Here is a 12,462-nt window from a genome sequence, read left to right as displayed (position 1 = left end):
CTCAATCACATACTCTCCTTTCAAAGCCCCACCTGACAGCTGCTTCTCCATTCTCCTTTTCCTTTGCAGCTCTGGGGCAGGAAGTCAGGATCCAGCCAGTGGAGGGATTGGGGGTGTGACTTCAGGAAATGTCCAGAGTAGATGATCAGGAGCAGCCATTTTGACCATGCTGAGCATGATAGAGCCACTAGACAGTGAGGCCTGTGGCTGCAATTGTAATGCAGAACTTCCCTGTGGGCCTGAACCTTTGTTATGTGATAGGAACATTTACACCTTAAACCCACAGTCATTTTTTCTTTATAGCTGGTAAATTTCAAATGGTTTCAAACAAAACGACAATAAACTAGTGGCTTTGTGGGTATCTTGTAGCAGGAGGGACAGTAGACAGGGCCCAGGGCAGGGTCAAATACTTTTGAGGTCAGTAACCTAGGACCCAGTTCATGGTGAAGCAGGGCTTTGGCTCTTGTGGCTCTGGGGACTTCCCTCCCTCCATGCTGACCAGTGGGCTTCTAGAAAGCTGACAAGGCACCCAACCAAGGCTTTTTAGAAGCTCTCAGGTCCTTTGCCATTTTCTGAAGCTCTAGAATGGCAGCTTAAGACTCAGTCACCCCAACTACCCTCCTCCCTGCAGACTGCTGGCCAGGGGTTCCTGGATGATGATATGGGCATTTGGGAGTATGAGGTGGTGGGACGCTCAATCTAGGATTCTGGGGGCAGGGATGAGCTGGCAACTAGACCTTTGATCTGTGGTATCTCAGGGACAGAAGGACAGCCGCCTTCTGCCATGTCATTCAGTCTGCAAACATTATAGTGGAATGTCAGCCCTTAGGCCCAGCACCTCTTGCCAGGTGGGACTACCAGGAAAGAACCCTTCAGCATCGCAACATCTATATGCCATAAACCTTGCACCAGGTTCTCCCCAGAGGCGCCTGGGTTCTGTGCCAGTGTGGCTGAGTCCTGGGGAACACTTGCCTGACTATGTGCCCTGCTAAGTGCTCCAGCTGAGCCTCAAGCAGAGCTGGTGGGGGAAGCATGGGTATTGATGGACAGGAGGTGAGGTGAGGTGAGCCCAGACCTCGAGGCAGTGCTAAGCCCCTTTTGTGGCTGGGTGCTGTACCCCAGTGCACCACCCAAGCGTGACCTGCACGAGAGCTGTTGTGTTGCCCAGTGGCTTGCTTTAAAAACTTATCATTTAAGTAGAACTTGGGCTCAGGGTGCCATAGCCTCATCTCCACATCTGCCCATGTACCCTGGAGACTCTCAAAGACTCCGATTCCCCAGCTCTGCCAAATGAAGCTCTGGTGTTGCTGTGGGGGATGTCCCCCAGGTCAAAGTTTAATTAGAAAGCAGGATGAAGGCTTGATATAGAGGGCTCAGGTGCAGGCAGGTACCTGGGTGAGCTTGCCAGACCCCTCCCCTATCAGTGGCACCAGCTAGCCACCTTCTGAGCTACAGCGGCTATCTTTAGTCTAGCCATTCTTACAGGGCTAGAAATCAGTGCTTCCTCCCCAGTTTCAGGTGAGAACAGTGGGGGACTGGCTTGCTTCCCATTTCTCAGTTCTTATGTTTTGTCGCATGGCTAACTGGCTGGGCTGGCTGGTGACACTGGGGCAGGTGCAAGTTCCTTTAGTTGCAGTGTTGCTGTGGACCTCCAGGGGAGGGGCAGGGATCCTCTGTACCTTGTACCCTCGCCACATGGTCTCTGGGTCTCCATGTCAACCCCTGTCCCTGTCTGGCTCTGTAGCCTGCCTGATTTTTCTTCGGTGTGGGGGTTCATCCTCAAGAAGATGACAGTGTGGGTAGGATAGAGAACCAGGGGTACATGACCAGGGAGGGAGAGCCCTTGGTCATGCTAGGAGAGGACAAGATGCATGAAAGGCCCTTCTGATAGGTCCTGCCCTAGGCAACACCAGGTGGGGCTTGGATAGCAAGAGCAAGAGCCCTCTGTTAGACCTCTGGGAGGGCCTACCTTACCTACATCTTTCTGTTCCCTAGGGACTTGCTTAGGCCAGAAAATTTTGGGGATGCAGTCTTGCAGCTCCTTAACTGCTTACGTGCAACTCTCAGGGTTGGCCCCATGGTGCCTTCCTACACTTGGCCCCTCTCTGAGGGAACCCTTGTTTCTGAACCCCTCATACTGATGCATCTCTGGTTTTGGCCCCTGGTCAGTGCCTTCTGTATCCCTCTGGGTGCAACTGTTTTGGTTCCTGTGCCGACTGAGGGCGGGGTTGGCCTTTCCTCAATGTGGGACTAGCACGTACCCTGTCCTGGGTGTGCTGTCCACTTAGCCGTGGTCTCCAAGGATGGTCCTCTTCTATGGAGGCTTGTTGGACCTGGTTCCTGGGCTCATCTTTACTATCTGACCTGCTCAGCTAGTTCTGGATGCCAGTTATCTTATATCTCTTCTTTTTTAAAAAAAATATTTATTTTATATGCATTGGTGCTTTGCCTACATGTATGTCTGTGTGAGGATGCCAGATCCCCTAGTTGGAGTTAAAGATAGTTGTGGGGGGGAGGCTATTCTGCCCTTGGCCACTGCTGTCTTTGTTTCAAGAACAGCATATATATTGAGGTGTCATAATTCATGCAATGCATTTTTTGCTGTTTTTTTTTTTCTCGAGACAGGGTTTCTCTGTGTAGCCCTGTGTAGTCCTGGCTATCCTGGAACTCGCCCTGTAGACTTGGCTGGCCTCAAACTCAGAGATCTGCCTGGAGCAATGTTTAATTCATAAAAATAACAGAACCCCCTCCCCCCCAAAAAAAAAAACCAAAACCCCAAAACACATCATAAAAGTATTTGGCAAATGTTTAGCAGAAGTCTACTAACAACTTGGAGAGATTTTGGCCACACCATTGTTCTGTTTTGTTCGAGATAGGATCTCACTGTGCAGCCTTGGCTGGCCTGGATCCACCCATTCCTGCCTTCCAAATGCTGGGATTAAAGGTATGTGTCACCACACCTGGTTCACAACACGCTTTTGGAGTGATAGTTAAATGCACCAAGTAGAAAGTCTCACTAAGAGGTCAGGCCAAGTGCAGGGTGGTGGCAAGTCCTGGCTGAGCCCATCCTTGCTCCACAGCTATTGGGCTGATACAAAAGCCAGGGCAGTGCCAGGCAGTGGTGGCACATGCCTTTAATCCCAGCACTCGGGAGGCAGAGCCAGGCAGATCTCTGTGAGTTTGAGGCCAGCATGATCTACACAGTGAGTTCCAGGACAGCCAAGGCTGTTACACAGAGAAACCCTGTCTCAACAAACAAACAAACAAACAAACAAACAAATCAACAAACAAATGCCAGAACATCATTGAGAGCATTATGAACCCCTGCTGCTGGCTTTTTGGTTATGGGGTCCATGACCATCAGGATCAAGCTAGGTAGGGCTACAAGCTTGGCCAGGCTCCACCGGCCAGTATATGTTGCCTGGGAGAATCCTGTGGCATGTGCATGTGGGTTCATGAAGATTTGGAGTATATATGTCAATATCTGTGGACCTGTTCCCCAGATTCTGCAAAAGGTGACTCCATCTTCCTGAAGCTCTTTGGTAGTTTCCCAGCTTCTCCTTTGTGGCTGTTTTGTGGTTCTTGGGGAGCTATTCTGCTCTTGGTCACTGCTGACTTTGGGAAAGACCTCAGTGGGTGTTCTGAGGAGCCCTTGCTGGGCTCCAACAATGAAGAATCAGGTGATGCTACCTTCTTGAGCTATGGCCCTCTCAGGGTAGTAGCCTCTGTGAAGAAGTGCCAAGAAGTTTGAGCCTTTATTTGGGCAAATCTAAGCATTTTCTAGGATGCCTAGCTGCCCTGGGGATCCAGCCTCCAGGTAGAAGGAGAAGGAAGGACTTTCTTCTGGCAAAGATGATGGTAGGTTATTGTGGGGATTTATTAAGGCAACTCCACATAGTTAAAAAGGAGGTTTATTTTGGGGTAACTTATAGCCAGTAAAGGGGTTGTTTGCAGGATCCAGGAGAAGTGAGGTGCAGTCTAGCAGGGTTCTCTGGAGAATTCTTTACTCGGTCTATCTTCCAGCATCCAGGATCACCAAGAACAAAGAGAGCACATCTGGATCTCGGGTATTAAGGGCTCCTCTCTTGGCCCTGCCCCAGGGGCAGGTCATAGGTAGGCAGGGCAGTTACCAGAAGCCTCACTAGGGGTAGTACTTCCAGGTCAAAGCTGGAACAGCTACTCATTATAGTACGTTCTTAGAGGGACAGGCCTCAGGCAGGGCTTAGGGTTGCCCACCACAGGGCTCCGGGGAGAGAAGCTTGGCTGGGTCATCAGGAAGCCCTCACCAGGCCCCTCCGTCCCAGCCTACTCTCCCTCTTCGGGTCCTCTAAGCGTTATTGAGGCATCAGACAAAAATTTATGTTTTCAATATGCAATTAGATGGCTGTGAATATTAGCTCACTGGGAATTGCTTTGTACCCTTGCTTGGTAGGGCTCTATCTATAGAGACCTCCACAGAGTAAGGCCTTTAATAGGGCACAGGTGGCAGAGGGCTGGGGAACCCTGGACAGCAGGCTGCTCTCACGTTCAGTGGTGTGGGATTAAATCAAACATTGCACCCTCAGAAGGAAGTGCTGGGGTGTGCTTGCCCTATCTGGGCTAGCACTCAAAGCAGGGAGTCTCAGTGGGCAGGTGGTGTTGGGTCAGAACCAAAGGTTGATCGGGAACCCAGGCAGCCTCCTTCCCATGAGGTGCGTTCTGGCCTCTGAGGAACTTGTCAGAGATCTTCGCTTCTCCCCTTTCACTCCTATAGGGTTGCACAGCTGAGCCTGAGGGGAAAAACCAATTTAGGATGAGGAAAAGCAGTTAGAAAGGGTTGTTATTCATTCAATAGCAGAAACCTACCCTTCCCCGAGGAACAACTATAGTAGCATCAGGGCATTGGGAGATTGTCCCAACAGTACCAGGCCAGGCCACGAGGACCAACCATCTGTTGCAGGGTCCTGGAGGTCTCCCAGCCCTAGCATATGTAGGCTAGACCTTGTGCATGAGGTCCTTGCAGGCCTTGGGAGCTGCCTTGGGGTCAAGGCTGGTACTCTGCCCTAACCAGGTAGATCCTTGAGGTTGGCTGAACTCCACCATCACCTCAAGCCAAGGCCAGTGAGATGAACAGAGAGGGGTCTGAACATCAGACACGTTGGAAGTAATGGAAGAGGCTGCATCATGCACCAGCTCTCCTGGGTTGGGGTATGGCAGCCCCAACCCAGACAGAGTCTTTTGGGTTCTCCAGATATCAGGAGGCCATGCCCACCCTGGCCTACCCGTCACCACAAGCTAGGGGGTGGAATCCAGAGGTAGAGAGCTTCCCCAGAGTGCACTTTGACCTCCAACTCTGAGAGGAGGAGAAAGAGAAGGAGGAAGAGGAAGAAGAAAAGGAGGCGGGAGGAAAGGGAGGGAGAAATTGGTTTGTGAATGATGAGGTACGTTTAGACTTTTCTTCTGATAGATTTCTTCAAGTTAATTGAAAATAAAATGCATGATCTTTTCTTTTATGAGAAAAGGCAGATTTAGCTGGAACTAATCAGCAACGGGGCCAGAGAAAACTCAGAGACCGTGCAAGGAGAATAAAAGTCTGAAGACATTTGAAAGATATTGTAATTCTCTCAAAACAGTGTGCAGGATGATGCATTAGTATCCAAGCCTGGAGTTACCATGTGCTCCTCTGGGCTACCAGAGCCATTATCCCAGCACCACTGCTCTCAATCTCACTGTCATTATCTCTTAATTAAATCATGTTATTGATGGTGCCAGCTGTCACATTTAAAGTGACTGTCTCTGACGGGCCACTGTAAGAGCCAGGGGCTGGAGCCCATAGGCATCTGCTTGGGTTGAAGGATACTCCTGGGTCCTGGCCCCCTGCCCTTTCTCCTTGTAGAGATGGTTCTGCCCATTTCTGTTCCCTTTTCCTTCTATGAGGAGTGCCCGAAAATCTGTGGCTTTTGGTACTGTGGGTGCTGAGTGGCTGATGATCTGCCTCCCTATGACCCATGACCTTCAGTTACACTAGTTTTGGACTTAGCCAAAGGGCCTCCAATGGTCCCAGGGACCTGAAGGAGCGTGGAAACAGTGGCCACAGATATCACCACTTAAAGCACACACTTGTCACCTCACAGTCTCTGGGGACAGAGGTCTGGATGCAATGTGGTTGGGGACCTGTCTTAGCTTTCTTTGATTGTGAACTTGCTACAACCTAGAAATCACCTAAGAGAAAAGCCTCAGTTGAGGGATTTCCTAGATCCGCCTGGCTGGTGGACATGACTGTGGGTGATTGTCTTGATTGTTAATTGACACAGAAGGTCCCTGCATATTATGGGCTACACTAATCCTTGGGCAGGTGGTCCTGGACTGGATAAGGAAGCTGGCTGAGTATGGGCCTTTGAGTGGGCCAGCAAGTGGCATTCTTCCATGGTTTCTGCTGTGTTTCCATGGCTGTGAGTGAATTTCCTGGTTGGAGGTGATTCTGTGCCGAACAGAAAACAAGCTTGACTTCAAGTTGCTGATTGAGTTCCTACCTTTCCTTCCTTCAGTGAAGGACTGTGACCTGAGAGTGGAAGGCAGGTCAGTCTTTTCCTCTCCTCAGTAGAGTAACAGAGATAAAACTAAAACAGAGACCCTGTCATTGGTTTGGCACATGAAAGTTCTTTTGTGGGGGAAACCATGCTTAGCTCAACATGTGGCTTGTACCTGTTGTTCCTTTCGGTGGTGGGGTTGAGGATGTTTTTGTCTCTGGTTGCAGTCCCTAGGCAGCACTCAGGTCCACAAGGTCCACCTGCAGGTTCCTAGGATATGTGTTTTCGGCAAGGCTGCTTTGTTCTCTCAGCACAAGCAAGAGGCACCCCAGCAAGAATGTGTGCACCTTCACCTTCATCCCATCTTATAGTGGGAGTCAAGAAGGTCTCACAACATTCGGGAGGAGTACACCAGGAGTTCCCCAGGATGGAGTTCATTTCAGGCGAGTGCTGCTGCTCAGTGGGAGCCTCCACATAGGCTCCATGTGTGTCTTTGGGATGGGAAAGACTGAATTACCTGTCCCTCAAGGTTTAAGATACCATCTTCTACCCTTACCAACCTTGGCTTCTGGGATGGCCCACATGTGTATATGCCTAGATACAGAATAGCTTTGTGGGGTTGTTTTACCCAGTAGCAGACAATATATTCTTCTCAAGCTCCCAGGGAACATTTCCCACAGTAGACCACTTCTTGGACCAGAAAACACACCTTACACATTAAGAACATCAAAAATCACAAGTGATCTTATACCACAGAGTTGTTAAAAACTAGGATCTGATACCTGAACAATCATTCCCAAATACTTGGAGAATAAGCAATAAATGGGTCAAACAAACAAATAAACAAAACCAATTAGGAGAAACTAAAAGAATATTTTGAACTAAATGAATATAATGCAATTTATCTAAAATTGTTGGATGTGCAACAGTAGCACTTAATGGAAACTTAGAGCATTTGATGTACATGCTAGAAAGAAGAAAGTTCTGCAATAACCCAAGCTCTCACCTGGGGACTCTAGAAAAACAATATCTAAAACAAGCAAAAATTATTAAATAGCAACAAAAGACAGAACTGCAGTCAACAAAGCTGGGAAGGTTAAATAAGATTGATAAACCTCTAGCTAGACCAACTAAGAACAAGGGGAAACCCAAGTTAGATCTAGGAGGGGCCATTAGTACAGGTCTTAGAGACACTGGCAAGGTAACAACAGACACAGCCCACTCACCACCTTAGACAAGCTATGTGCACGGGACAAAACATCACACCAGAAGCAGACAATCAAATAGGCCTGTATTTATGAAAGGGATGAAGTCAGGCATCACTTACCTTCAAAACAGGATGCATAGGCTACATGGCCTCATTGGTGAACAACTACCAGCTGGCTACCGATCATACCAGTCCTCTGTAGCTCACTCCAGAAAAACAACTATATGACCAAACAAAACCAAAACAAACATCTGCAAGGGACACCTCATAAGTCATCATGAGGACAGCAGAACTCCAACCCCTAAACCAGACAGAGGCAAGCAAGCAAGCGAGCAAGCAAGCAAACATGGAGCTGTGTGTGGTGACTCATGCCTGTAATTACAATACGTAGGAAGCTGAGACAGGAACATAGTGTGAGTTTAAAGCCAGCCTGTGCTGCAGAGAGATTTCCAAGTCATCCTAGGCTACAGAATAAGATCCTGCCTCAAAAGCAAAACAAGCCAATAAACCATAAAAACAGCAACAAAAAAGCAAAGAAAAGAAAGAAAGGGAAAAGATTTAAAGAAACAAAATAACTTCTTGGCTGAACATGGTTTGTCTTTAATCTCAGCACTCGAGGCAGAGTGGCTATGAAGAGACATCATGACTAAGGCAATTCTTTTTAAAGATTTATTTATTTATTATGTGTACAGCATGTATGCCTGCAGGCCAGAAGAGGGCACCAGATCTCATTACAGATGGTTGTGAGCCACCATGTGGTTGCTGGGAGTTGAACTCAGGATCTCTGGAAGAACAGTCAGTGCTCTTAACCTCTGAGCCATCTCTCCAGCCCGACTAAGACAATTCTTATAAAAAAAAGCATTTAACTGGGGGCTTGCTTACACTTTCAGAGGCTTGGTCCATAATTATCATGGTGGGGAGCATGGCATTGGAGCAGTAGCTGAAAGATACATCCTGATTTACAGGCTTAGGGAGAGAGAGGGACGGAGGGAGGGAGAGGAGAGAGAGACAGAGAAACAGAGAGAGACAGAGACAGACAGACAGGGAGAGACACAGAGAGATATAGAGACACAGAGAGAGAGAGAGACAGAGAGAGGAGAGAAACAGAAAAACAGAGAACTGGCCCTGGCATGGGCTTTTGAAACCTCAAAGCCCACCTCCAGTAACACACTTCCTCCAAGGCCATACCTACTCCAACAAGGCCGTACTCCCTAATCCTTATAATCCTTTCAAATAGTTCCACTCCCAAGTGACTAAGCATTCAAATATATGAGCCTATGTGTGTGTGGGGGGGGGGGGGAGGGGGCGGCATTCTTATTCAAACAACCCAACAGAGACAGGTGAGTTTCTATGCATTTGAGGCCAGCCTGGTCTACAAAGAGAATTCCAGGCCAGCCATGGCTACATAGTGAGACACTGTCTCAATAAATAAATATATTTCTAAAAAATTTTAATTATCATATAATAATTGTGAAGTTCTTGCAATGATCAATTGGGGTAATTATCATACCCCTTATCTCAGACACGTCGTTTGGTTTCTTTGTGGTGAAACTCAACAAGCCTTTTCCTTGTACCTATGAACTTCCTCCTGAGCAAAGGGATAAAAAACTTTTCTTGGTATTCTGCCTCTTAAGCTATTATTCTCTGTCTCTCTCTCTGTCTCTCTCTGTCACTCTCTCTCTCTCTCTCAGTCATTACTGTATTAGTCTATTTTTTGTAGTGGGAGCTTTTTTGGACAAACTTGAGAGAGGCTGTTTTAGATATTTTCCTGTCTCTATACAGATCCAAGATTATGTTCTGTAAAATGTTTGTTGCAATGTATTTATTAATTTTATTTTCATATGATTTTTTATTGATTAAAGTTATTCTTTCACAATTCAAACAAACAAGAAGAGGGGAGAGAGGAGGGAGATGCCATATTGCTCATAAACATAATCAGAATGCCTCATATACATGTATAAAATTGTCAAAGACCAAATGGAACCAACAAAATAATCTCTCATTAAAAAAAAAAAAAAAACAACTTCCACAAAACACTTAGGAATAGAGTCCAAGAATGAGTATAAAGAACTTACTTATGACGGTGTGGGATTTCTCCTAGATATGGAAACCTGGTTCAATACCCAAAGATCAACTATGCAAGCAACTTGTATCACTAGGTACATCACCAGGTACATCACCAGGTACATCACCAGGCTAAAAAAGAAAATGACTGGGGCTGGGGATTTAGCTCAGTGCTAGAGTGCTTGCCTAGCAAGTGCAAGGCCCTGGGTTCGGTCCTCGGCTCTGGAAAAAAAGAAAGAAAAGAAAAAAAGAAAAAAAAAAAAAGAAGAAAATGACAAAGATCATGTCAATTAAGAAAAGGATTTGACAAGCCGGGCAGTGGTGGTGCACGCCTTTAATCCCAGCACTCGGGAGGCAGAGGCAGGCAGATCTCTGTGAGTTTGAGGCCAGCCTGGTCTACAGAGTGAGCCCCAGGACAGGGTCCAAAAACTACACAGAGAAACCCTGTCTCAAAAAACAAAAAACAAACAAAAAAAGAATTTGACAAAATCCAATTCCCATTCTGCTAAAAATTCTGAGTAAACTAGGAACAAAACAGAACTCCCCTAATTTGAGTATCTATAAAAACCTACAGTGACCATCATAGCCAGTGATGAACAACTAGATGTTTTCTTGTTCTTTTCTGAAGACCCAGTTCAGAACACCTCCTCCAGGCAGCTTCAGGGGTTTCATCTCCTTCCCACCTTGAGTGAAGGACTCCTTTCTGTACATCACAGAGAAACCATAGCATGATATCTGTGTCTATTGCTCTCCTGGGGGTCGGGTGAGATGTCATTGTTTCCCAGACTGACAGAATACCATGAGAAACCATGTGCTGAAGGAAAGCTGGGCATCAGGAGGAGGAATTAAAGAGCACTGTCAGGACAGACCACTCCTGGGGGTTCTCAGAGGTGGCCACTGAATGTGCAAGGGCAGGTACCCAAGTGGCTGTCTGCTCTGCTGGCACCTGCTTGTGATTTTGAGTGGGCATCGGTCACTGTATCTCAGGGAGCTGATGATGCCGGTGGTTGAGTCTTCAGGTGAGTGATCCGTTCTTCAGGAGCTTCAGGACCCGTCTGAGCACAGATCTTCCAGTGATGGTAGCTGTGTAATCTATCTACCCCTCTATCCACAACCTCCCCCATCCTAGTCATGTATATCTAACCAACCGCTCATCCATCTACTCATCCACTGGTCCTTCCATCATCCATCCCTACAACCATTCACCTATGTCTTCATCCATTCAGCCATTCCTCTATCCACCCACCCATCCTTCTAACCACCCGCTAATCTCTCTGTCTATCTATGCATCCCTAGTTCTTCCACCCACACACCTACCACCCCTCCATACATCGGCCCATGCCTTCACCTACACACCACGGATCAATAAATTCATCTGTTCACTGGATGTTATGAACTGAGTTTGGGGAACCATCCTTACATGTAAAAGCTTGAAATCTAGATAGGAAGTAGTTCTTACACATAAGATACTGTCATAGGGACCCACTTATTTAAATCCTTCCTTCTTCTCTCCCTCCCTCTCTTCCTCCCTGCCCCTCCCTCCCTCCCTCCCTCCCTCCCTCCCTCCCTCCCTCCCTTCCTACATCCCTTCCATGAGGAAGCTGGGATACAGGAGAATATTTCAACTCTCAAGAGATCATGTTCTAGAAATCTGAAATAAAAAAGTGCTAGTCTAGGTGAAGGACAGCCCAGGATGCCATTTGGACAGCACCTCATGCTTCTTGGTCACCAGAGAGAGCTTTACACTGAAAGGTAAGAATGGCTTTGGAAGGGAGCCCTGAAACATGGGGTTGTCAGCTCCTGAAGTCTGTGTCCCCTAGCACTCAGCACAGGCCAGGCCTAGAGAGTGCATGATTGACAAGTAGGGGCTGAATGTGCGCACACTGAAGATTTGCCATGTGCGGTTTGGGACCTGTCCTTGGTTCTGGCCCTGGCCCCACCCTGGCCCTGGTTCCTGGGCAGGTTTCCGCTGAGTCCTTGCCTCAGCCCATGTTATTCTGGGTTCACCTCCTGGTTGCTCTTATTTTGGGGTCATATTTTTTTTTTCCTGACACCTCATTTCTCTTACACACCTAGAAGAGTCTTTGCTGTTTCAGTGTGTTTAGCCTTTTACTTATGCTGGGATGGAGCGGGTGACGTCCAGGCTCTCACATGCTGAAGTGGAAGCTGCTGCTGCTGCTGCTCCAACTCTTCCTCCTCCTCCTCCTCCTCCTCCTCCTCCTTCTTCTTCTCTCTCTGATTTATTTATTTATTTATTATATATACAGTGTTTTGCCTGCATGTACACCTGCAGGCCAGAAGAGGGCACCAGATCTCATTATAGATGGTTGTGAGCTATCCTGTGGGTGCTGGGAATTGAACTCAGGATCTCCGGAAGAGCAGTCGGTGCTCTTAACCTCTGAGCCGTCTCTCCAGCCCCTGAAGCCTCTTTTAGAGTCAGACTGATGGGAGCGAAGCTTAGATCAGAACTCGTCCCTTTCTATCACTGCTCAACAGGCTTTGGCAGACACTCACCACAACCAAACATTTGTACCATACCACACACTGTCTGGGGAGTTTATCACCTCTTCAGCCCCAGGGTCTGACAGCCCTGGTGACTGCCCTTGTGGTCTTGCCTTTTTCTAGGAGGTCATATACAGTGGAATCAGAGGATGCTGTGTGTGTGTGTGTGTGTGTGTGTGT

Source organism: Onychomys torridus, chromosome 16 (assembly GCF_903995425.1).
Source record: "Onychomys torridus chromosome 16, mOncTor1.1, whole genome shotgun sequence".
Taxonomy (NCBI): Eukaryota; Metazoa; Chordata; class Mammalia; order Rodentia; family Cricetidae; genus Onychomys; species Onychomys torridus.
Note: the sequence above shows the minus strand (reverse complement) of the source record.